General features: G+C 44.3%; 1 long non-coding RNA gene across 1 annotated transcript; it reads left to right on the top strand.

Annotated features, from left to right (window-relative positions):
- Nucleotides 1-2,324: 2,324 nt before the first annotated feature.
- LOC135970836 (uncharacterized) lies at nucleotides 2,325-26,612 on the top strand. The gene is made up of 3 exons (XR_010586689.1): nucleotides 2,325-2,436; nucleotides 25,126-25,280; nucleotides 26,260-26,612. It is a non-coding gene; the product is annotated as an uncharacterized lncRNA (long non-coding RNA).
- The last annotated feature ends 858 nt before the right edge of the window (nucleotides 26,613-27,470 follow it).

The following is a 27,470-nucleotide window of genomic DNA, read 5'->3' as shown; positions in this document are numbered from 1 at the left end:
AAAAAATAAAGTAATTGATCATGCTTTTCTACAAATTGATAGTAACTGAGGAGGAGAATCTGGGGAAGCAGAGGGAACAGGGCACACGCAAAAGAAAAATGGGAGCAGCAGAGTACAACAGGGTACTCTGAAAGACTGGACAGCTTCTCTCCTTAGAACAGTTGTTCACATCCCAGTGATAAAAATCCTCCTGTCTCACAAGATTAAAAAAAAAAAAAAAAGCATAGTTGTATTAAATAAAGGTCTCTGGTTCTTTGGTTTGGTTTGGTTTTTTGGTGGAAAAATCAAGGAATGGAGTGAATTAAACATACACATACATGCTAGGGTAGAGATAAAGGAATAACAGCAAAGAATGTAACAGAGACCAGAATTAGGGCCCTGAAATTAATCATATGTATCCCCTCCCCACCTCCCCAACACGCACACACACACTCATATCCACAGATTCGCAGAATTACTGAAGAGGGCATTGATCTTCACAGACAATATGAAACAGAGTGAATGTTAAGGTTAAAAGAAGACTCCAAGTGACATGTAGCTTACAGCTTTTTCATGCACTTATCAATCATACACACTGAAACAAAGTTCTACTTTCCATCTTCAAAACATCTTTTGCCCTGGTATTGGCCTTTTGAATTAGGAAAATGAACTGATTACCAAACAAAGGAACTATTGGCAGCACTGTGCCTTGACAAACTATCAAGAACTGAAATACACTCTTCCCCTGGGCTGCCTGCTCTTAAGGTAATGAATATGACTTTAACCAGGTGGTATCTTTCTAGCTTCCACCCACTGAACTGCACCTAGCGCTGCAATTGCCGCAGTCAATCCTAGGCTTTTCCAGCACTTGTAATCCAGCCAGCAGGGGACCGCGATACCTCCTCTTGGAAGGTTAGCAGTAAGGGATTCATCACACTCCAAGTGTCAACACCCCATCATTAAAGAACCCGGCGCTATTTGCCTAGCAGTGGAGTGATCCCATCTGGAGATGCTGGGATCACAGTATGTAGTGATCGCAGCACATAGCACAGGACCCGCTCTGCTGTATCTGCGCTGCAGAAGGCAGAAGCCAGACCCAGATTGCCCAGAAAGCTGTGATGTGTGGCCACTGGGGGAAAGACCTGCAGTCTCCCCGTAAATGCCTGGTACCTAGGACGATTTTTGTCCAACACTCCATCCTTTTGACTAACTACTACCCAAACTACCTTCGGGGAGAAGGTGATTGTGATAGGTTTTGGTTTGGGTTTTGTTTTTTGTTTTTGCTTTCAGTAAACTCATAAAGTGGGCAAGTCAACTCAGAGGTCTGAAGAGGAAGAAACGGACCAAGTTTTTAAAGTAGATTTCCATCTCTTCCCAGAAAGGCATTAGATGGCAGAGAAGGGCTATTGGGGAAGATCTCTCCCTGACTCTCCAAACAGACACAGCAGCCCGCTTCAGGAGCCGGGGAAGTGCTGCAGGGGGTGTCCAGTCCCGACTCCTCCTCTCCAGCGCCCCCTGGCTGGATTCTCAGAGAAGGTCCAGTCACAGGCTCACGGCCTCGCTTCTTCAGGGAAGCCTCAAGGAGACAAGGGTGCACAACGGCAGCAGCCGGGCCGGCGCGGGGGCTCACGCCTGTCATCCCAGCACTTTGGGAGGCCCAGGAGGGCGGATTACCTGAGGTCAGGAGATGGAGACCTGCCTGGCGAACACGGTGAAACCCCGTCTCTACCAAAAATACAGACAATGAGCCGGGCATGGCGGCGCCTGTGGTCCCAGCTACTCGGGAGGCTGAGGCAGGAGAATGGCGGGAACCCGGGGGGCGGAGCTTGCAGGGAGCCAAGATGGCGCCGCTCACTCCAGCCTGGGTGACAGAGCCAGACTCCGTCTAAAAAAAAAAATTCCAATCTTTTTCTTAAGTGTTGATCTGTTAAGCGGCGCTCTCAAATGGTGCCTGGTTATTTTCATGCTCTTTCCCCAGGAACGAGTTTTGCTTCCCTGCAGCTGATCAAAGCTTCCCGTTAGCCATGGTTCTTTTTTTTTTTTTTTTTTTTTTTTTTTTTTTTTTGAGACGGAGTCTCGCTGTGTCTCCCAGGCTGGAGTGCAGTGGCGTGATCTCGGCTCACTGCAAGCTCCGTCTCCCGGGTTCACGCCATTCTCCCGCCTCAGCCTCCCAAGTAGCTGAGACTACAGGCCCCGCCACCACGCCCGGCTAGTTTTTTGTATTTTTAGTAGAGACGGGGTTTCACCGTGTTAGCCAGGATGGTCTCGATCTCCTGACCTCGTGATCCGCCCGCCTCGGCCTCCCAAAGTGCTGGGATTACAGGCTTGAGCCACCGAACCCGGCCAGCCATGGTTCTTAAGAAGAAAGGGCCTGGAGTCTGGATTCCCTGACCGGCCTCTCCTATCAGGACGACACTGCTTGGGCATCTGAGGACACTCCAGGCAGACTCAGCACCGGTGAGCCCCTCAGTTCTAATGTGTCATTGTTATGCCCAGACCGTTTATTCCCCGAAGAAGACCACCAGAGTCCAGAGTCAAAGCTAAGCAGCAAGGATCTTTATTACAGGTTCGAACCTGGAACTCTCCCTCGCTCGTGAAACGAGACGGGCAGGAGAGCTCCCCCACTGAGCTCCGAGCAGTGTTATATAGTCTAAGAAAAGTGGGCATAGAGTTATTATACAAATCAGATATATGATTGGCTAGTGTTTGAACAAGGCGATTTGGCTAACTATGATTGGTTCCCACCATTTCTGATATTTTGGTTCAAATTTTGAGGCGGGAGAGCAGGTTTATGGCAGCAAGAGTTTATCTTACTTAAACACGTCTTGTGACCTTGCCTCAGAACTTACAAAATGTCTGGTATGTGCAAAACAAAATCTCTGGTATGTGCAGAAAACCAGGTACTCACAGAAGTTACGAAATCTCTGGTATGTACAAAGATTAGAGAGCAGAACAAGGGTGTAGCGGGTGGGGGGGTGGGTACACATCTATCTTTGTGTCCTTTCATTTCCCCCTTCTCATAAGTAACTGGATGTCCAATCTTGGATTTCCAGAGTCTTATAATATAGCCTCACTTTCTGGGTGCAGGAGAGGCTGGTGATGGCTACGGAGGACCATTAGTTGGATGGTATCAAACCTTTCTCTGACAAATTGTAAAATTTTATTTACCACACAGGGGCCTATAGTGAATAGAAGTAGTAAAGACATTAGGGGGCCTAAAAGGGGTGCCAGAAGGGAAAACATTGAAGAGCTCCACCAATTGTTAGCGGCTGTAGTGAATTGTTGCTTTTTCATTTCTAAGCTTAGTTCGTGTAGGCGTTGGACTCTTTCCTCAACTAACCCTGACTCATTTATATAGAAACAGCATTCTTCTTTGAGGAACATACAGGTACCTCCTTTCTCAGCCGTGAGTAAGTCTAAGGCTCTGCGGTTTTGAAGGGTGACCTGTGCTAGGGAGCTGAGCTGCCGCTGAAGGGAGGCTAGGGAATAGGCGGAGTCTTCCATAGCAACAGAGAACTGTTGTAACAGCTTGTTGTTTTCTATCATGGAGTGTTGTAGGGCCCCTCCTGCTAACCCCGCTGCGACGACAGAGGTGGTTAAGGATATTCCGGCAATTAGTGGTAGAAAAACTGCTCGTCTATGTCGCGCAGTTTCAGTTGGGGCAGTCCCTGCCCAGCCTATGAACTCTGCCGGGGTCAGCAGGGTCAGTCGGGGAACTAGTGTAACAGGGATGCACAACTGTCCGTCAGAGATGCTTTTGGACAGAGTTTTTAACAGAGTCATATTACACCAGAAGAACACACCAGGGGGAGCACGTATGGGGCTATTAGGGTATGTAGCCGTCTGGTTGCAGAGGCTGCTACTAAATGCTGAATAACAGTAGGGGTATTTCTCTTGGTATGGGTCACGGTACAGGGCTACATCAGGTATTGCTGTTGATGAATTAGAATCTGGCATATAGTTTGTGGGTGGGGAGGAAAGGGGAACAGCGGTTAATGGTGGTCTTCCTAAGGTTGCACACATAAAGCAAGAGGACAGGTCGCCTAAACCGGTGAGGTTGGCGAATGCTAGCCCTTCTTGTAATAGGGTTAGCCAGGAGAAGGGCTGCAAGTCTTGTGATAGCTTGGTTTCCTGTCTGTGGATTTGTGTATGGATTAAGGGTCGAATCTGGACTAGACTCCGCCACAAGTACAGGTGGCTACTAAGCCAGCTACTACTGGCATCGTAGTAGACTGCCCCATGTTGGGGCGATGTCCACTGGGAGTGCCCTGGATCTGTTATTATCCAAGTGAATATGTTGGGAGTCCCTGTCGGGTAGCGAGTCCTGAGGAGGTTAGACTTTCTCGGGTATTCGTCCCATACCCTGGCTGAGTGCATTTTACAATAGTGGTATGGGCAACCTGCATTCTGGTGCCACCAATAATTCTTACAATTATATTCAGTCTGATCATATTCAAAACAAATCATGGGTATCCCCGGTTGGGCAATTTGGAAATTAGTGAAATTGAGGTAAATTGGAGTATTGCACCCGGAGGGGGGGCAGTCTGCACTAGCTAGCAGTTTACCCGCTTGGGGGGTTTCCCCGGGGTGAGTTTTGTTCTCATAGAGCCAGAACCTCCAGACATAAGGATTAGACGGCGCAGCAGTTAGGAGAGTCAGATGTATAAGGCATAAAAGCATAGGCAAGCTAGACATGGTTACGGCTATGTGGGTGACGGCGCAGGGTTAGCTTTAAGGGATTGTTCTTAGCTTTGTCTACAGTCCATGTAACCGGTGCTCCAGACGGCTCGAGAAGGTTGGATGTTGGGTCCACTGGTTTGACGTGTGTGTAGTGGATCCACGAAGCGATGCCTTCTACTTTGAGAGCGGTGGGAGTAGTCAGGAGTACTTGCAGTGGTCCTTTCCACCTGGGTTGAAGAGTTTCTTGCCGGTGGCGCTTGACTAGGACCCAGTCTCCCGGCTGGAACGGATGAGGCGTCGGCGGAGGTCCTGCCTCGTACAGTTCTCGTAGTCTGGGCCAAATTTCCTGGTGAATTTTCTGTAAGGCTTGTAAGGAGAACAGGAGCTCAGAGACATTTTCAGTTTCAGGTTTGAGTAAGTCATCTTTTAGACTGGGGACCAGGGGTGGGGGTCTGCCATACATGATTTCATATGGTGTGAGGGCCAGTCTGTAAGGGGTATTTCGGGCCCGGAACAGAGCGTAGGGGAGAAGTACTACCCAATTAGCGCCAGTCTCCATGGTCAATTTAGTTAAGGTCTCCTTCAGAGTCCGATTCATCCTTTCTACCTGTCCTGAGCTTTGGGACCTATAAGCACAATGTAATTTCCAATTTGCCCCAAGAATGGAAGCCAAATCCTGACTTACCTTAGCAACGAAGGCTGGTCCATTGTCTGACCCTATTTGGATGGGAAAGTCATACCTGGGGAGGATTTCTTCCAAAATTTTCTTTGCTACAACCTGAGCAGTTTCTCTCTTAGTTGGGAACGCTTCTGTCCATCCTGAAAAAGTATATTCTGCCGTGTTGTAGTCCCATCTGGGCCGGGTCAAAGGAAAAGCCGCGTTAATGAGGTCAGGATTTGCAGTTGGCTGGCCGTCATCTCCTGGAACCAGCTTTCTGGCCTCAACTTGGATTCTTTCCCGCTCCTCCATTGTGAACAGGATTCGGAGGAGCTGTTGACAGTCATCCCAGGTTGGCTGGTGAGTAAACATGACACTGTCTAACAACGAGGTTAGATCTTTGGGATTATCGGAGAACCGAGCATTTTGGGACTTCCAATTGTATAAATCACTAGTGGAAAAAGGCCAATACATGAGACGGGAGAGCCCGGTATCATCGAGCGATCCTATTTCTCTGAGAGGCAGGGCTACGGTGGAGTCAGGGAGTCGGGAAGCTTGGTCCCGCAGTATGCGGCCTCGCGTTCGGCTGGCCGGCCCCCCCGGGTTACTTTCGCTCTCGGCTGCTTCCGCTTCTCGGTTTCCCTCTACGGAAGCACCACCCTGGGGGACTGGGTCCTGCGGGATAAGGTGCGGATATGGTGGGGGAAGTGTAGGTTCTAACGTTAGGGGGTCCTGGCTGTCTGGCAGCACAGGGGCCGAGGGAGCAGAGGGAGTCCTTTGTCTTGTAGGTCGCATTACTAGGACCTTGCAAGGCTCAAGGATGAATGGAGTTATCCAGGGCGGTGGGTCTTCCACAAGATTTTGCCACACTAGAATATAAGGAATTTGATCAGGATGTCCTGACTGCCCTGGCAGGAAAATCTTAGTTTTTACCTTAGTAATAATAGAGAGACAGAAAGTTCCTTCGGAGGGCCACCCTACGCCGAAAGAGGGCCACTCCGAATGGCAGAAAGTAACTAGCTTTCCCTTCTTTAGTTCTACGCTTAAGTTACGCCCCCGAGCCTTCACATCCTTAAAATTGGTAACAAGGAGTGAGAGCGGCGTGCTCTGGTTGTTGCCCATCTTTGGCCTGCTCCTACAAAGAGAAGGAGGGACGAAAATGAGTGTGAAGCAGAGGGGAGTATCCGACAGGTCCGGTCCTGGAAGGGGAAGAAAAGGTTTTATGTTTCGTTTTGGACTTACACTTAACACTTAACAATAACGGACAGACAGTGAGAAACGATGAGCCTTCGCGAGTGCGTGTCGGACTTCCGACCTGAGTCAGACGGGGCAACCAAGGATGGAGGCCCCCAGATGGGCACTGGGGGACGTCTCCCACCAGTCCCGAGTGGCTGTCTTTTAGCGCGTCCGCCAAGACCATGCCACTTATAAAACAGACCAATACAGATTACAGATTACGGATTTCGCGAAATTTCAGGGAGACAGACAGAGACAAAGACAGAGACAGTGACAAAGCCGGCTTACCTACAGATTAAGATCCATTGACTTGGGGGTCTGGTGGGCTTGGGGGAAATCCCAGACGAGCCCCCATTTGTTATCCCCAGACCGTTTATTCCCCGAAGAAGACCACCAGAGTCCAGAGTCAAAGCTAAGCAGCAAGGATCTTTATTACAGGTTCGAACCTGGAACTCTCCCTCGCTCGTGAAACGAGACGGGCAGGAGAGCTCCCCCACTGAGCTCCGAGCAGTGTTATATAGTCTAAGAAAAGTGGGCATAGAGTTATTATACAAATCAGATATATGATTGGCTAGTGTTTGAACAAGGCGATTTGGCTAACTATGATTGGTTCCCGCCATTTCTGATATTTTGGTTCAAACTTTGAGGCGGGAGAGCAGGTTTATGGCAGCAAGAGTTTATCTTACTTAAACACGTCTTGTGACCTTGCCTCAGAACTTACAAAATCTCTGGTATGTGCAAAACAAAATCTCTGGTACGTGCAGAAAACCAGGTACTCACAGAACTTACGAAATCTCTGGTATGTGCAAAGATTAGAGAGCAGAACAAGGGTGTAGCGGGTGGGGGGCGGGTACACATCTATCTTTGTGTCCTTTCATCATGTAGCAGTTTAGCTCATGAGCTGGAATGAATCACCTAGAAACTTTAAAAGCCTCATTTATTCTACGCTAAGCATCTAACCTACTCGGTGAATATTTTATTTTCCCTGACCTCTCCCAAGCCTCGCTTGATCTTTTAAAGATCCAAGACTTGAAAGAAACCCTCAGGTACATCTTACTGCACTTAGTGTACAAAATAAGAGAAAGAATCAGAAAAAAAAAACTTATTATGTTATAAATATATCTACAACATTTTTTATCTGAGTACTAAATTAATACTAATTTGTCACAGAGAATTGGATAAAAAACTAAAGGAACATTTAAAAAATACTCATATAGTCACATCACCTAATCTTAGTTGCTATTTGATAAATTATTCCTTTAATTATACTCTAACTGTATATTTGTTTTTACATCTTTATAAACCTTGTGCATGTACTAGTTTCAAATTTGTGGAAAGTTTTCCAAGCAAAATAGGAATGTGATTATAACTCTGCCTGAGAAAGCTATGTGTGGTGGTTGCATATATAAAACTGGGTTGAAGGAGGAGAATCTGGAGTCCAAAAAATCCACATGAGGCTGGGTTGGGTGGCTCACGCCTGTAATCCCAGCACTTTGGGAGGCTGAGGTGGGTGGATCACCTGAGGTCAGGAGTTCAAGACCAGCCTGGCCAACAGGGTGAAACCCCGTCTCTACTAAAAATACAAAAATTAGCTGGGCGTGGTGGTAGTTGCCTGTAATCCCAGCCACTCGGGAGGCTGCGGCAGGAGAATCACTTGAACCCCAGAGGAGGAGGTTGCAGTGAGCTGAGATCGCACTACTGCACTGCAGTCTGGGCAACACAGCAAGATTCTGTCTCAAAAACAAACAAACAAAAAATGAGAATGAAACAGGCATGGAGAAAGATTAATGCAGTAACAATGCAAAGAAGCTGCCAGGTGGAAGAAAAGTCTTTTCCAAAGAAGCATTTGTCTAAGTCAGTCTTTTCTGTAGAGTTCTGAAGGAAACCAGAGGGCAGCTGTCCCCAGATGGGTAGGAAACAGTTTCGTAGGTAACCAATTTTCTCTCTCTCTCTGTTTAATTAATTAATTTATTTATTTGAACTTAGGCAGAGTTGTAAATAAACACCTATCACTTATTTGCCTTCAATTTTCCCCTTCTTCTTCTACCAGCTTTCCTAACTTTAGCAACTAGAAAAATAAATGTACATAAAGAATAAAATTTATGATGCCAGTGTGAAGACTTTCCTGGCTGCCTTCTAATCATTTTGACCTGTGCTCCTACTTTGTGTGATTTCCTGGTAATGCCACTAGAAAGTGTTCATTGTTAAGTGCTCAAATATTAGCCGTATGCTCCTTGATGTCAACTTACTTCATAGGTTCCAGGTGTGGCATATACACATTCTTTATTGCTTACCAAAATTGAATTGTCAAGATTTTGGATTCATTGTCAAGTGGTGCATCTGACCATGTTTCTAGATTTGGGAGCAAATCTGGATTCTTCTTTGGAGGTTAAAACAATGCAGTGTCCACACTAGGAAATGACTAATTGCATTATGTGTGAATGTGTTACTGCAGAAACCATCATAACTAAACATTAGCACCAATTTTTAAATGCTATGTTTGAAAAGAAGAGGTTTCAAACCTGTTTATTAATATAAAACAGGATAAAGACTTGCACCATGTTCAATTAAGAGAAATTAATAGTTTCATTGATGTGTAGTATGAAGGTCTGCAGAAGTGAAAATTTGTTTTATAACTAATGAGATGATTGTTTAGAATTCCTTCGTGCCCTCTGAGCACTATGGGAAGGAAAAAGAAATCTTCCCTTATCTGTGATTCCCACTGCCTGCTTTCAACGGACTTACCCCGGGACTGAGTTGAGCTGATTGGCCCTGGGGAAATGACACACATTCCCTACTAGCCACTGCCTTCTGATGTAAACTGGCATCAAAAGGCAGCGGCTAATGCCCATGGACTTTCCTGGAAAATGAGCAGAAAGAAAATTATGCAATCAGTGAGCTAAATCTGGGAAGCAAGGGAAAAATAGAAAATTGCCAGAATTCATGCCTGCTTCTTCTTTTGGAAAATGATGGAGAAAAAAAATTACAACAAACCAATCAACAAATTTCCTATCTCATTCACAGCTGGCAATTTCCACAGCTCCCTTTTAAATAGACAGCATGGGCTCCAGCCAGCATTTTCCCAGTCTCAGCCAATAGATTGCTTTTTGTAAGCATGTATTTCATCTTTCTAAGGCAACCATGTGCCAGAATTAACTTACAACTACACATAGATACGTGGACAGATTTTTCAGGCTTTACCATAGGAAATAGCAGCCCAGTATATAATCAGTTGTGTCTCACCTGTCGGAGGAGGAAAGTTGAATTCACCATAAAGAGGACAGACAGACATTTCTTCACATGGTCTCAGCCCCTAGACCTTTTCACTTTCTCTTGCATGTTAAGGCTTTTTTCTGGGTCCCAGAAGAAAAGAAAACACTAGCAAATGTCTGATTAAACTAAAGCATTTTATGTTTGCCAGTTCAATTTGATTCTTCTTGTTGCTGTTCATAAGTAATTTTCACTAAAAGTATTATGTTTTAAAAAATATGTATCTTGAAAATGAAAAACATGTTTGCAATATATAAAAATTTACTTAGTACTTTTCTGCAACGCATTAGCACAAATACTGGGCTTGTGGAAGCGGTGACATGAGTATATAAAGAGGAATAAGGCATTGATACTGCATTTGGAAGAGAAGAAAATGCAACATGATACCAAGGAACTACCCTACCCAGATAACGGCAGGACCGCACAGTCAGACAGACCATGGGGAATGTTGCCTGATGTACCCAGCCTCAGGTCTCTAAGTGTAAATGCTCTGTTTGGGTAAAGAGCTGCCACTTCAACATCTATTATCCTGTCATTGCGTCCCAAGAGTATGGCAATGGTAGCGTGTCCTCCAATACCCATAGCAGCCTAGGGATAGGAAGTCGACAGGAAGGAAGGGGTTGTTTTCAATCTTGTTCTAGCATCATGAAAAGTATCTGTGGCTTTCAAGCCTTTGCTCAAATCTCACCTTCCTAAATAACCCTATTTGAAATAGCAATCTGTTATATTATCTACCTGCTGTACTATATACCTGCCTCGCAGCTGCGCTACTATCAACAGTACTTGACCTTGCGTCTTATTATTGTTTGCTTCTTCATTATACATATTTTATTGTCTGTTTCCCCTTAGAACATACACAAAACAAGGGGAAAGGCTTTGGGCAATTTTGTGCACTAAAAAACCGTGCCTGCCATAGAAAAGATGCTTGATGATAAGTATTTGTGGGAAAAGTGAAGGAGCAAAGAATATTAATAATTGTAAATCATTGTGTGCATGAGCAATTTGCAATTATTAACTTAGGAGTTTGGAGCAATGACTCTAATGTTAAAGAACTCAAATCCCACAGTCCAAGTTACTGAAATGTTCTACCCCTCCATGGGTCAGGATAAATAAATGAACTCAACACATGATGTAGTCGATGTATTGCACTCTCAGTGGATAGTAACTATTGCTGCTGCATTATCATTCTTAGGTGGTAAACATGCTATGCTGAAGACAAACTAAATCCCCCTCATTTGCAATATGATTTAAGATAAGCCACCAAGACTAAAGAAATCCTGCTCTGCATTGTTAAGTTTATCTCATTAGAAAAAAAAAAAGGCAAATAGATAATTTACTTGAACATCCCAACACGGTATGAATAATATGGTGATCTAAATGGAAAGCTTTTAAAAAGTCATTCAGCCAGGCACGGTGGCTGGTGCCTGTAATCCCAACTACTCAGGAGGCTGAAAAAAAAAAGCAATGTGAAAAATTTCCTTCAACCTGAAGATAACATTCAATTACTTGTTATATTATTTTCTACCATGACCACTGGGAAACCTTATTCTTCACACAGCACATCATCCTCTGTCTACTTTACTTTCTTTCTTTCTTTTTTTTTTTTTTTTTTTTGAGACAGAGTCTCGAACTGTCGCCAAAGCTGGAGTGCAGTGGGGTGATCTTGGCTCACTGCAACCTCCGCCTCCCAGGTTCAAGCAATTCTCCTGCCTCAGCCTCCGGAGTATCTGGGATTACAGGCACCCACCACCATGCCTGGCCAATTTTTTTGTATTTTTAATAGAGACGGGCTTCACCATGTTGACCAGGCTGCTCTGGAACTCCTGACCTCAGGAGATCCGCCCACTTCGGCCTCCCAAAGTGCTGAGATTACAGGCATGAGCCACCGCACCTGGCCTCCTCTCTCTACTTTTATGCCTCAGGTGGGCAAGAGCCTGAGACCAATTATTCAGGTTTCTCTTCGCAGCTTTGATTCCCGCCCCTCCGGAAGTACCAGCTCCAGCCACTTTGGAGAGAGAACCACCGCAGCAGCTATGCCTGTTGCTGGTTGAAGAAAAGAAACCACCTCAGCTACAAACGTAAACGTTCAGTAGTACTCTTGTTTAAAAGTGGTTCTAACTGAAACTGTCTGTAAAAGTACAAGACAGGTATATATGGCACCGCTCAAAGCAAATAAAAAGAAGTATGGTCTTCTGTCAAAGTTTTCATGTACCTGTTAGGACGGCTCAGGCCTCAGCATTAAATGGGTGCAACCTTTTGACTGTGGTGACGTATTTTGCTGTGTCGATCAAATCTCTTGTCATAGAAATCTATTCTGTAATGCTTTTTACATTTCAAATTTTGAATTATTCATTACATTTCAAATGTATATATGTGTGTGTGCATGTGTGTGTGCATATGTGTGTAGGTTAACTTGTGTTTTAGGTATTGGTCATTTACATAATTTATATTGATTTACTGAATTATTCAGAAATAGAAAAACAAATTCAGTGTGAAAGGTTAAGTAACATATGGGCTAACCCACAGACTTTTCACTACACCCAATCTAAGGCAAAGTTATGTTTTGTTTTTTGCTTTTTAATTGCCAAGTTTAAATTCACAAATCAGGTTAAAGGATATCACCTGAATAAGTGTGGCCATAAGATCAGCAAAAAATGGATCACAACTGGGTAATAAATAATCAATCGCCAATGAATGTCTTGAAGTTCTTAAAGAAAATACATTTATGATCAAATTTATGAGCTGTTATTAGAAATGTAGTTTACATCTGTGAAAGCTAAGTAAGCAAACACAAATAAAATGGACTGCAGATATGGCCACAGTATGTAAAAATCCAGATTCTGATTCTACGTGATCCTTTGTCTAGAATATTGCAGCTGTAGTTAGCCCTGTTTAACGATGCGACTGTCCTTTTGCATTCACATTTTACCAAATTCCTGCAATAATGTTACTAAAATGTCTCAGGAACAGAGATTTCACTTATAAGGAGAGATGTATGATTCAAGCATTTAACATCTTGCCTTTGAGGTATTTTTCTGGAGGTTTTAAACAGCCATCCAGGCAGTTCCTGTTTTAATTTATGTGGCTCTGTGAGTCGCCATGGCTGTATTCTATAATCAGCCAAAGGTCTACCAGCTCCCTTCAAAGGTGTAACTTTCCTTTCAAGGCAATGGCCACGGAGGCACACCAACAGGCACTCACTGCCTCCTTCATCTTCGTGGAAATGTAGACTTCGAGACACAGTCTGCTCATTTCTAACTTTATTCATCAGAAATGTTTGAAACCATGTTTTACCTTTTGCTGCATACACGGAGGTTTGGAGCAGCCCCCACTATTTTTTGTCAAATCCACTTCCAGACAGCCCACCTGGCCAGACTGTGTCAACACAACTGGGCAGGACTCACTTTTTGTCCTTAGATTCCATTTGAAATTTTTAATCACATGTTTATTAAACCTCTTATTCAGGAAAGAATTGACACTGTAGGTAATGCCAATCTGATTTAATATGATTGTTGTTTAACTCTATTTTACCAAAAAAATTAAAAATCTGTATTAGAACTTTATGTACCACCGTTTTTATACATCACTGGTTTTATAGTTATATTGAATATTACTGACTATTCCTCATTAAATTGTGCTTGAACTTACTATATTTAAAATGTGGTATCATTTTAATCTTCAAAATAAAAAATGGGTATCTATTAATAATTTACTACAAAAGATTTATCCTCATTTTCTTTTTTTTTTTTTTTTTTTTTTTTTTTGAGACAGAGTCTCGCTCTGCCGCCCAGGCTGGAGTGCAGTGGCCGGATCTCAGCTCACTGCAAGCTCCGCCTCCCGGGTTCACGCCATTCTCCTGCCTCAGCCTCCCGAGTAGCTGGGACTACAGGCGCCCGCCACCTCGCCCGGCTAGTTTTTTGTATTTTTTAGTAGAGACGGGGTTTCACCGGGTTAGCCAGGATGGTCTCGATCTCCTGACCTTGTGATCCGCCCGTCTCGGCCTCCCAAAGTGCTGGGATTACAGGCTTGAGCCACCGCGCCCGGCCTATCCTCATTTTCAAGTAACACTTTTTGTTTGCTTGTAACACTTTTCTTCCACTTAATTTTGGAAATGTTTCTAACTCATCTAAGCTGAATTGTTTATTTATTCATTTCATGAATCAGTTGTAATCGTGTGGAGTGTGTCAGTGGATAAGTATTGTAGATAGCGTAAATTATGTATCCTGCTTGACATTAAATCCACTGTTATTATTATTTTTACTTTATTTTACAGAAAACTATGTTACATTAAAAATAATTTTTAAAAGAGGAAGTTACGTTCAAGTTATGCAGCTATATCTGAATTTGACATTTTTCTCTTTCCCCAGATACCACACCCACATGATCCTTACTTTCGTGGCATAAAGACCGAGCACAAAGTCATCTCCACTAGAGGAAAACACTCTTTGCTCTACCCTTTCTACAGCACTGCCAGTTCAAGCAAACAGATTGCCAGCCAGGCGTGGTGGCTCACGCCTGTAATCTCAGCACTTTGGGACGTTGAGGAGGGCGGATCACCTAAGGTCGGGAGTTCGAGACCAGCCTGACCAACATGGAGAAACACTGTCTCTACTAAAAATACAAAATTAGCTGGGCATCGTGGCGCATGCCTGTAATTTCAGCTACTTGGGAGGCTGAGGCAGGAGAATCGCTTGAACCCAGGAGGCAGAGGTTGCGGTGAACCGAGATCCCACCACTGCGCTCCAGCCTGGGCAACAAGAGCAAAACTCCATCTCAAAAAAAAAAAGAAAAGAAAAAGAAAAGAAAACACACTGCCTACCCTTAAATAAGTATTTTTTAAAAAGAAAAGGACAATCTGTAAATATAAATTACAAAAGAATAAAAGCAGAGGTCTTTAGATCTCGACTCATTGCAACCTCTGCCTCCCAGGTTCGAGCAATTAATTCTCCTGCCTCAGCCTCCCAAGTAGCTGAGACTACAGGCATGCACCACCATGCCTGGTTGATTTTTGTGTTTTTAGTAGAGACGGGGTTTCATCATGTTGGCCAGGCCAGTCTTGAACTCCTGACCTCAGGTGATCAGCCTGCCTCAGCCTCCCAAAGTGCTGGGATTACAGAGGTGAGTCACCACGCCCAGCCACATGTACCACTCTTACACTCCAGCTACCCAGCTCTGTTTCTGTACAGTTCCTATTGTTTCATCTCTTTAGAATGGCTCCATCTTTCAATCACCAGTCCATGAAACAGTGAGCACAGCAAGGCTGAACACACAGGCCTGAGTACACTCTGCAGGCATCTGTCCAGGACAGCCATGAACCAGCAGCAGCATCTGAGAAAGAAGGCCTTCAGTCAATTACAAATTCACGTGGCTGACTATACAATCTACATGTCACTAGCTTGCCCAAAATACTCCCCAAAATGTCTTTGTCACATTTTTTATTGAAATTCATATATGACATGTTTATAGCATTTTCCAAATCTTCCTGTCTAAAAAGACTATTTTTAAAAGTATTTAATAATCTGGTATTTCTTAATCTTGGTTAATTTATCCTAACCTGATTACCATTTGCTTTGTGAAAGCTCATAAGCCATTATATAATTATTCACTCTAGAATTTTATTATAACTTCAAGCTCCCTGAAATGGTGCTCTATTTTGTAGAATCTATCATGTTTTTTTTAATTAAAAACCACTGCTCTCCCTTATTATAAATCACATTTCTCATAATTATATGCCTTTCTGACAAAAAGAAGGAAAATGTACTGTAATAGGCAAAGTTCAGTGAAATCATTAAGTTTAGGTCTTGGGATCTAGAAATTCCTAAAATGAGGAGTAGCCTGAATTAGGCTAGAAAAAAAAAAAAAAAAGGAAGAAGAAATAGAAGGCTGATGAGTGTTGGCATTTTTTTGACAGGTGTGGTCAGCTTTGTAAAGTTTTTATGACTTTAATTGAATTGACTGAGGAAGCATCACAATGCCTGCACGTCAATGCATGTATTTACACGAAAAGAGTTTATACCAGCCTAGTCTATCCCGCCTACACACCACCACTGTTTCTCTTTGTATACTCTGGAATAATAAAGTATGTAACGAGATTAAAATACCAGGCTATTGTGATAAAGACTAGAAGACACAGAGTCTATTCACATCTGATTTTTCTGTTGTTCTTGTTGCTGTTGTAATTATTGAGAACAAACTGTTGAAAGAAACCATATCAGAGTTAGTGTACTTAGAGAACATGTCTTTCTGGGTCTTATAGTATAGAGGAATTAATACCAAATACAAAAACCACTTATGAATATGGATTCCACAAGCAACGACAGCCTTTTCCTAAAAATAAATCCCTCTCCAGAGAACTTATAATACCTTATTTTGGATATTTGGATTACTTGGAAAATTTCAGACAAAGGTTTCCAAGGGAATGTGCAATAAAACCGTGGAATGCCCTTTCCACACTTCGGCAGATTTGCCTATTTTAGAATATGTTTTGGAAACCTAGTTGACATCAATCATTTTTAACATACGGATTTTGAAAACAGAACACAGATTCTCCTCAACTTGCGACGGAGTTGTGTGCACCCCCTACTCCCCATTAAACCCATCCTAAGTTGAAAATAACCTAAGTGGAAAGTGCATTTAATACACCTACCACACAGAACATCACAGCCATGCCTAACAAGCCTCAGATGTGCTCAGAGCATTTATATTGGCCTACAGTGGGGCAAAATCATCTGACACAAAGCCTATTTTGTAGTAAACAAAGGGCCAAATATCTCATGTAATTTATTAATGACTCTACTGAAGTGAAAAACAGAATGGTCGTAGTATGCTTTCTACTCAATGTCTATCATTTAAGCGCCATTGCAAAGTTGAAAAATCCTCAATCGAACCATTGTAAATCAGAGACTGTATATTTAATTTTAAAAGTTCATGTAACACCCTATGAGGTTTCTATTTCAAATTTATTAAATTATAGAAAACTGGGAAAACACTGATTTTATATTCATAGACCTACCCCTTGGCCTCTGAACTATGTATTTCTGTTACCCTATTTCTTTTTTCCATTTCCATTTATTTATCTGTTCATTTATTTGTTTAAAAGGTGAATGCCTAATATATGAGAACTAGTCTAGAATTAGTTTAGAATGCTAATTTTTTTAAAAATCACCACCCCATCTCAAATGTTCTTAATTATTTCAGAACTTGTATCAACAGAAATACAGATGTATAAACCTATAATTGTCTCACAATATGACAAGTGAATGTATGTGCCAGTTAAATTAAAAGTGAAAATGAAGACATGCCTATGTTTGCCAGGTGGGGATCATTAGACCGGTGTTAAATAAATGCTAGCATTTTCTTATGGCACATCACAGCTCCTCCATGTTTGGCACTCATAATAACTGATCCTTCTACTACTGTATCATCCATCATCTCTTTGTTTCTTTTCCTTTTTTTTTTTTTTTTTTTTTTTGAGGTGGAGTCTCGCTCTGTCGCCCAGGCTGCAGTGCAGTGGCGCAATCTCGGCTCACTGCAACCTCCACTTCCTGGGTTCAAGTGATTCTCCTGCCTCAGCCTCCCAAGTAGCTGGGACTACAGGCGCCCGCCACCACGCCCAGCTAATTTTTGTATTTTTAGTAGAGATGGGGTTTCACCTTGTTAGCCAGGATGGTCTCCATCTCTTCACTTCATGATATGCCCACCTCGGCCTCCCAAAGTGCTGGGATTACAGGCGTGAGCTGCCGCGCCCGGCCATAATCCATCATCTCTTAATTGATGTTGCAGGTTTGTGTTTCAGTTCTCAGGCCAGTGATAAACATCAATGATTATAAAGAGTGTGGAAAATACTTGAAAACTTGGGAGAGTATATCTGGTTGATTAACACTAATTAATGATAATAATGTTCATGCAATTAAGACTGTACTTTCTTCCACAAATTAAAAGGATCTAATAGGAATAAACTCGCACTTGAGATTTTCCAAACAGCAAGGTATTTATTTCTTCCATTCCTCTTAATATGGTGCTTACGTTTACTTTTTATAAAGTGCATTTTCATAACAACATGGGCACAATACCTCCTGCGGTTGTTTGTGGACAGCCGGGGAACAGGCAGAATCATTTCATCTATTGAAGACCTACTATCATGAAGTCCCTCTCAGCTCTCTTAATGACCATGAAATGAACTTGCTATAGCTCTATCTGGCTTACTGGTATTCATATTCCTCCAGCATTCTTGTACATCAGATGCAGGGCATCAAGCCAAAAGAGAAATGGCATTTTGATTGGATAAATCTTAAAGCTCATGGGTATAATGTCATGCTTCTATGACTTAGGTGTTTTTTTGCAGTACATGATAGTAAACACTCAAACATTATGATGTAGGCATTGCAGTCCTCAGCAAAGGACAACTCAAGCAAACAAAAGACACCATAACTCACAGGTGTTAGATATTGCCCATAAATTACCAGCAGCTATGGATGACAGTGAGGAGCTGACCCCCATCCATCTCCGCATTGCCATTCAGCTCTCAGAAAGTCTAAGAGCAAAGAAGTAAACGATGATTTATGGTAAGTTGCCAGAGACCATGCTTGGATATTACTGCGCGTGGAGCAGGGATCAATTCACGGCTTACAAATTTGTCACAGGACACTGCATCTTCCAGTCTGCCACCTTTAAATTAAGTGTCATGATGAGAGAAAAATATGGCACTGCCTCAGGAAAAAGACGCCACGTTCTGATTAGGCTACAGAAATGGTGTGTGACAGTGAAAGGCAGAATTTTGGGGTTCTCATTCGCTCACAGCTTTCAGTCTAGTATCTAGGGTATAGAAACAAGAGAGAAAACATGTGAAACACAGAGGAAAAATGAAAATCCTTACAACCAAAATGAAAATGGTGCCCACGTCTGTAGCATTAAAAAAATCACTGATCGCCAACAAGAGGACCGCCTCCCTCCAGCTCCTGGCCGTAGCCTCTCAGCACCTTAGAGGAAGCCAGACCGTAGCCTCTCAGTACCTTAGAGGAAGCCAGACCGTAGCCTCTCAGTACCTTAGAGGAAGCCAGACCGTAGCCTCTCAGCACCACGAGGAAGCCAGACCGTAGCCTCTCAGCACCACGAGGAAGCCAGACCGTAGCCTCTCAGCACCACGAGGAAGCCAGACCGTAGCCTCTCAGCACCTTAGAGGAAGCCAGACCGTAGCCTCTCAGCACCTTAGAGGAAGCCAGACCGTAGCCTCTCAGCACCTTAGAGGAAGCCAGACCGTAGCCTCTCAGCACCTTAGAGGAAGCCAGACCGTAGCCTCTCAGCACCTTAGAGGAAGCCAGACCGTAGCCTCTCAGTACTTTAGAGGAAGCCAGACCGTAGCCTCTCAGTACTTTAGAGGAAGCCAGACCGTAGCCTCTCAGTACTTTAGAGGAAGCCAGAGTGCAACTTTTCCACTCAGAGAAATTTGCTTAGACAGCACCAGGCCGTGAATATTTATTTGAAAACCTTAATTTATGTACTTTCTATTTTATGATCATGAGGGTAAGGCAGATCAAGGACACGTGATCAACAGTGGATAACTTTACTTCCTTCTCTATAACATCTGTAAATTATTTTTATTTTAAAGGCTTAGGCTTAAAATCTTTCTTGGGCTAGTGTGGTAAGACAATTAAATAATTAAAGCTCTGCTGACTAACATAAACATATTATTCTGCAGATATAGATCTGCCTTTAGAGAACATTCCAGAAGCATCGTGGACTTTATTTGCATTCATTCCAGTTGCTTATGTCAATACCTCAAGATAAAATCAGCACATATGAGCTTAGTCTTCAGATCTCTCCTGCTTTAGACAAACAGCAAAAGATATACATGATCTATATCTATACATATAAAATATCCATTATAAAATATATATAGGATCTACTATAAAAGATCTCTATATATGTAAGATCTATTTAGAGCTATCTATCTATCTATCTATAAATTAAGTGTGGGTTTTAAATTGATAAATAAGTATCCAGATATTCAGTATGATTAAATGTCTTCTTGGAGCTCACACAGCTTAATTTTTTTTTTTTTTTTTTTTTTTTTTTTTTTGAGACAGAGTCTTGCTCTGTCACCCAGGCTGGAGTACAGTGGCATGATCTTGGCTCACTGCAACCTCTGCCTCCCAGCTTTGAGCAATTCTCCTGCCTCACCCTCTCGAGTAGCTGAGATTACAGGTGCACACCACCACATCCACCTAATTTTTGCATTTTTAGTGGAGACAGGGTTTCACTATGTTAGCCAGGCTGTTCTTGAACTCCTGACCTCAGGTAATCCACCTGCCTCAGCCTCCCAAAGTGCTGGGATTACAGGCTTGAGACAATACTTCCAGCCACACATCTGAATTCTTAATCTTGATCCTAAATCTGTTTCTACTCCATCTCAGTAGACATCAACTCCAGCACGCTAGGGATCTGCCCGACATCACCCTCTCCATGGCCTCCTACACACCACACTTCCCCCAGTCCTATCAGTTATGCTTCCAAAATCCATTGCTGGTGCATCCTGTTCTTTTTGCGTTGCTCGTCTCCACTGTAAGCCACCTCCATCTTTTTCCTCGCCTATAACAATAGCTTCTCAATTGATCTCGCCATTTCCTCTCTCCATTCAAATGATCTTGTATAAAGCACATCTAATTGTTTTCTCTACTCTGTAAAGCCCTCAATGTTTTCCAATTTCAGGTAAGATTAAACTACAAGCCCTTGATACGACACATGAGGTTCTTCAGTTTCTGGCTACTACTGACACGAGAGGTGTCCAATCTTTTGGCTTCCCTGTGCCACAATGGAAGAAAAGGAATTGCCTTGGGCCACACATAAAATACATTAACACTAACGATAGCTGATGAGCTAAAGAAAGACAGATCACAAAGAAATCTCATAATGTTTTCAGAAAGCTTATGAATTTGTGTCGGGCTGCATTCAAAGCCATCTTGAGTGGCAAGTGGCCCACAGGTCACGGGCTGGACAGGACTGATGCGGGTCGGACACCATTGACTTACATCTTCAGCTGAATCTCATGTGCCCTTCTCTTACTATGCTCAGGCACCCAGGTGTCTTTTCAATTCTGTGACTATTTTCTACTCTTTGTGCTGTCTGTTCTCTGTGCTCAGAATCTCTCCTCTCCACCCTATGTTCCTAAGCGCCTCATCTCCACTTTCTGTATGAAGTTTTCAGACGGGACTTTCCGTGACCCCAGTCCTGGTGGATCCTCCCCATTATCTCCTCTCAGAGCATCCTACTTTCTTATAATGCACAATTTGTAGTTTTAAAATTTTGTAGTTACTTAATATTGGCTTTGCCCATTCAACTGTGGACTTACGGTTTTTTGGTCTGTTTTGTTTTGTTTTGTTTTGTTTTTTGAGACACAGTTTCACTCTTGTTGCCCAAGCTAGAGTGCAGTAGAGTGATCTCGGCTCACTGCAACCTCCACCTCCCAGGTTCAGGTGATTCTCCTGCCTCAGCCCCCAAAGTGGCTGGGATTATGGGCATGTGCTACCATGTCCAGCTAATTTTTATTTTTATTTTTAGTAGAGACAGGGTTTCACCATGTTGGTCAGCTGGTCTGGAACTCCTGACCTCAGGTGATCCACCCACCTCAGCCTCCCAAATTGCTGGGAATACAGGCGTGGGCCACCGCACCCAGCCAAGTCAGGCTTTTTTATTTTACTTTATTTTATTTTATTTTATTTTATTTTTTGAGACAGAGTCTCGCTCTGTTGCCAGACTGGAGTGCAGTGGCACCATCTCAGCTCACTGCAACCTCAGCCTCCCAGGCTCAAGCCCGGACCCTACTTGTCTCAGCCTCCCAAGTAGCTGGGATTACAGGTGTGTGCCACCACACCCAGCTGATTTTTGTATTTTTAGTAGACATGGGGTTTCACCACGTTGGCCAGGATGGTCTCAAACTCCTGACCTCATGATCTGCCCGCCTCGGCCTTCCAAAGTGATGGGATTACAGGCATGAGCCACCACGCCCGGCCCAAGTCAGGCTTTTTTATTCACCCCAGTGCATCGAGGAAATAGCACACCCCTTGACACAGGGTCTGTATTCATTGACATTTGTCGTGTTGTAGCTATGAATCAAACCATAAATACAGTGTGCAACACATGACCGTTTCTTTATCCCTTTAAAGAAAGCAATCATCATTCTGAGCCTCCATTCTCTGGGAATGTCAGGACATTTAAGTACAAACATGAGAGGTGACAGTATGCTGGCAGCCTTCGCTCACTCTCGGAGCCTCCTCGACCTCCACACCCACTCTGGCCGCGCTTGAGGAGTCCTTCAGCCCTCTGCTGCACTGTGGGAGCCCCTCGCTGGCCTGGCCAAAGCCGGAGCCGGCTCCCTCTGCTTGTGGGGAGGTGTGCAGGGATAGGCACGGGCAGGAGCCAGCCCGGAGCTTGCAGGCCAGTGAGAGTTCAGGGTGGACGTGGGCCCCCACACTCGGAGCCACCGGTCTGGGGCAGTGAGGGCCTTAGCACCCAGGCCAGCAGCTGCGGAGGGTGTGCTGAGTCCCCCAACAGTGCTGACCCGCAGGTGCTGCACTCAAATTCTCATCGGGCCTCAGCTGCCTCCCCATGGGGCAGTGCTCATGCCCCAGCCTCCTCCACCCCCTTCACCATGGGCTCCCCCACGGCCCAAGACTCCCCAGCAAGCGCTGCCCCCTGTGCTTTAGCACCCGGTCCCATCGACCACCCAAGGGCTGAGGACTGAGGGCCAATGGCACATGACTAGCGGCCAGCTCCGCCTGCAGCCCCAGTGTGGGATCCACTAGGTGAAGCCAACTGGGCTCCTGAATCTAGTGGGGACTTGGAGAACTTTTCTGTCTAGTGCTCTGTGTCTAGCTAAAGGATTGTAAACGCACCAATCAGCACTCTGTGTCTAGCTCAAGGTTTGTAAATACACCAATCAGTACTCTGTATCTAGCTCAGGGTTTGTAAATACACCAATCAGTACTCTGTACCTAGCTACCCTAATAGGGAGTTGGAGAACTTTTCTGTCTAGCACTCTGTGTCTAGCTAAAGGATTGTAAATGCACCAATCAGCACTCTGTGTCTAGCTCAGGGTTTGTAAATACACCAATCAGTACTCTGTGTCTAGCTCAAAGTTTGTAAATACACCAGTCAGTACTCTGTATCTAGCTAACCTAATGGGGACTTGGAGAACTTTTCTGTCTAGCACTCTGTGTCTAGCTAAAGGATTGTAAAGGCACCAATCAGCACTCTGTGTCTAGCTCAGGGATTGTAAATCCACCAATCAGTACTCTGTCAAAATGGACCAATGAGCTCTCTGTGAAGTAGACCAGTCAGCATTCTGTAAAATGGACCAATCAGCAGGATGTGGGTGGGGCCAGATAAGGGAATAAAAGCAGGCAGCCCAGCAAGCAGTGGTTACCGTTCTGCAGTCCAATTCTGGGCTGTGGGAGGTTGGCTCTTTTGCTCTTTGCTGTAACTCTTGCTGTTGGTCACTTTTTGGGTCCATGCGTTCTTTATGAGCTGTAACGCTTACTGCAAGGGTTTGCAGTTTCAGTTCTGAGGCCACTGAGACTGTGAACCCAGAAGAAGAATGAAACTTGGAGCAGGTCCGAACATCAAAAGGAACAAACTCCAGACACTCCATTTTAAAGAACTGTAACACTCATCCTGAGGGTTTGTGGCTTCATTCTTAGTTAGTGAGACCAAAACCCGCCAGTTGTGGACATAATTATAGGGCTCTGTTCTTCTCAAAGGCTCGTACTGGAACCCAGTTGTGACCACCTAGAAAAATGAGAGAAGACCATTATTCTTTAGCCTCATAGTTCACCACTGACAACTGCATGGTTCAACGTGAGGAGGACCCTTGTGTCTGATGGCTGTTTGTGTGCCACGTGTGATATGAGAGTTTTGGCCAGTGGTGAGAAGCTGACAGCCTGGAGTTGTCCTGGGCCCACTATCTCTTTCTGGGGTCGTGTCTACTTCGCAGGCACCACCAGAATGTGGCTTGTGGGTCTTCCCTGCTTACAAGCCTACTTTCCCTTCCCAGCACAAGGGAAATTGTTCTGGCCACGTCTCGATGTTTCACAGCTCCGTGCTTCCCTCCATGAAACCAGTGACTTGGCGAAAGGACCCAGGAAGACTGCTTAAGAGAAAACACTGAATCTGGCCCTTTTTACCCCCCACGTGGCCTTAAATCACTCGGAACCTGAGTGCTCTCATCTGTAAAATGGGATGGCATGAGTACCCACCTTGTGGGACTTTTAGAAGATTAAATTATAACTTTCACGAAGAGTCTGATTCATAGTAAATACAGAATAAATGTTTTTATTCCTATGATAGGTGCAATGCAGGCAATTTCTGTTTTTGACTCAGCAAATGTCTCCTGGAGCAAAGAGGCACAACAGGGCCGGGCTTTAAATCCTTTCTGTGCACACACTGGCTGGATGATAAGACTCATTTCTCTTTTTCACCACTGCATCTCTGACACATGGAGCGATTCCGAGCTTGTAGTAGGGACTCCATTAAAGATTTCATTGAAAGTAACAGCCTAGCTTCAGGTGAGACGAAGCCTTCCGGGCCCACCCCGAGGTGAAGTGAAGCAGAGACCGACGGCCCAGGCCCAGGGAGAGCGCCTGGCAGCACGGCAGCGACAGGTGCAAGGTGGCCGTCACAGCAGAGCAGCAAGCTACAAGACACACTGCGAGCGAAAGGAGCAGCCTGGCCACGGGCCAGCGCGAGGACAGAGGACTCCAGGGCCCTGGGGTTGAGCCAACGAGAAGCAAGTCCTTGGGAAATGGAAAGGGCCAGGGCTGCGTGAAGGCCACGTCCGTGTGTGGCATGTGCAGGTGGGGCCTGCGGCATCCCTGCTTCTTAACTGCGGAGGAGAACGGAGAACGGGCCCTACTGCGGAGGAGCTGGTCGTGGCGATGCGGGCCACCGAGTCCTGCCCCTCACTGCACCGAGCCTCGGGAGCGGGGCCAGCCCGCTTTGCAAAGCCTGGAGCCCGGGGCCCTGCACACTTGGCCGGTGCTCAGCCATCGCCTGTTTAATGACTGAGCGGGAGGGGAGTAGAGCCGGGACAGAAATCAGGGCGTGAGCGGCCCTGGGGGGAGTGCACCGTGCACGGGAGGCAGAGGGTGAGGCGGGCGTCCCGGGGACAGGGAAGGAGGAGGCAGCGCAGGCTGATGTGGGATCGCGGGGAGTTCCGGGCAGCAGGAGCGGGGGAGAGACAGGCAGGGGCAGAACACGCGGCTTTCCATGCCGTGCACATTAGCTGGCTTCTAAATGTGCTTTTTCTCCAGTCAATTAATTTGCTAACCACACTGAGGAAAAACAAAAACAAAAAGCAACCTTGTTAAGCAGTGCCCCGTGGGGTTGCAGCACACCTGATTCTACAACTCGGGCCTGGCAGTTTGTCTCTCTGATTGAACATCACCGTGCAGCAAACTGTTCCCCTGTAAGTATTCCTATTTGTACTGATGCCACAATCTTCATTAGACAGGAGCTCTAATGACACTTTCAAGGGACAAGGGACAGATTTGTTTCTGCCGGGCTAATTGCCATCATTTTGAATTTTTAAATGTTTGAAATATTTCTACGGAGTTTAAATTCTTAGTAAGAAGGCAATAGTAATTTATGAAACTAGTAAAAACTATTTTGAAACTCTTCATAATACATAATTTCTGTGCTTATCAACATATTTTTCTATTTCTTATTATATGTATATAGGAAATAGAAATATATCCACTACATACATTTTAGAGGAGATATATATATACATATATGTGTGTGTGTATATATATACACCAAATATATGTTGCTGTCACCAAAGTTTTCCAACTTTCTACCCCCCTCCCCACTCCTCCTGCCCAGACTTCCCACGTACTCTACGTGCATCTCTCAGGCATTTTGCATTTCCCACTGCATTTGAATTTATGAATGTGGTTTATCTGCCCACTAAACTGCAGCTTGCTGGAAAGGGATGCGTGTCCCATAAGGTATTCTGAAATACGACATGCAACAAAACGAAAACACACAAGAAAAAATAAGAAAATAAAAAATGCTCTTGAATGAATTCAACATGTTTGATAATATGTTTCTAAAAATATGTGGGGGTTAAATTAGAATATACGTTAGAATAGAAATATATAATAAATTATATTTCAGGTTACCAAACACAAATGCATTCACACAAGATATGGATATGGAAAATATAAAATAATTATATATGGGTACTCTACCCTCTGAGTGTCTTTTTAGTCTCATATCCTGAACATCTTTCTTCATGGTTTAAGCTTAAAAGTAAGGTTTCTGTGTGGGAGCCGAGAAGAAACAAGGTATGATTAGTCTCTTCTTTTTGCCTTGTCTTTTTAAAAACTTGGCTGAAATAACTGATTTTTGAAATAAACTACCTTTTATCCTTATTCCCTGCACAGAAAGTTGTTGCCAAGCCAGGGAATATGTTTCCCTGCTTCCCTGCATGTAGGCACAGCCATGTGACCACTGCTGTAGCATGTGACCCGGGCCACCTGTGTCACGGGGTTGATGCCTGTGTGCCCTCTCCTGGATGCCTTCTCATTCCCCTGGGGACTGCATTTCAGGTGGCAGCACCACAAGACCAAAGCAGCTTGGGCCCTCAGGAAGGGTGAGAGCCATCCCATCAGAAGGACCTTCACTGGCCTTTAAGATACTAGACTGAGAAAGAAGCATTCGGTGTGATCACTACGACTAGAGGTTGTCTGTGGCAGGGTTCACATTAACTCACCTAAAATGCCGGCAGACTCATGAATGCGTTCAAATATCATAATGTCATAAATACGATACAGAAAAGAACTTGGTACAGCCTGGAGCAAACTCTGAATATGTGGTATTGCAATGTTCTGGTTAAAGCAGGTGACCCTGGGTGAGTCAACCCTGCTTACTCCACTTGCCTGATGGGGATGTAACAAAAAAGCAAAAACTAATGAGATCATGTGCATGTGTGTGTGTGTGTACATTCCTCAAAATTCAAAAGCACTGTGTAACTTAAAGTAGTCTTATGGTTATGATAAAAATGAAAACATCAATAAACAATGACACCTGAGAACACACAGTAGAAAGGAGTGCAGTAGTGGCCATCAACAGCAACGCAGAATATAGACACTGGGGCCCACAGCATGAGTGAATATTTCACTGTGAAAACATGAAGTTTCTTTGGCTGTTATTCCTCTGGACCCAGTTCCTTCCCTCACCTATCTGAATGATTGGTTCTTCCGGCCAGGTCAGCTGTGAATCTAATCAAACTTAAGCTTCAGGACCATCTATTGCATAAGCAACTTCCAAAAGTCACCTATAGGCCTGGCGCGGTGGCTCACGCCTGTAATCCTAGCACTTTGGGAGGCTGAGGCAGGCAGATCACCTGGATTCAGGAGTTCAAGACTAGCCTGGTCAACATGGTGAAACCCCATCCCTACTAAAAATTTAAAAATTAGCTGAGTGTGGTGGCATATGCCTGTAATCCCAGCTATGCGGGAGGCTGAGGCAGGAGAGTCACTGGAACTCGGGAGGCGGAGGCTGCAGTGAGCTGAGATTGCACCACTGCACTCCGGCCTGGGCAACAGACAGAGACACTATCTCAGGGGGAAAAAAAAAAAGCCAACTATAATCA

The sequence above is a fragment of the Macaca fascicularis genome, chromosome 5, assembly GCF_037993035.2.
Source record: "Macaca fascicularis isolate 582-1 chromosome 5, T2T-MFA8v1.1".
NCBI classification, from domain to species: domain Eukaryota; kingdom Metazoa; phylum Chordata; class Mammalia; order Primates; family Cercopithecidae; genus Macaca; species Macaca fascicularis.
Note: the sequence above shows the minus strand (reverse complement) of the source record. Positions and strands in the feature narration are given on the sequence as shown.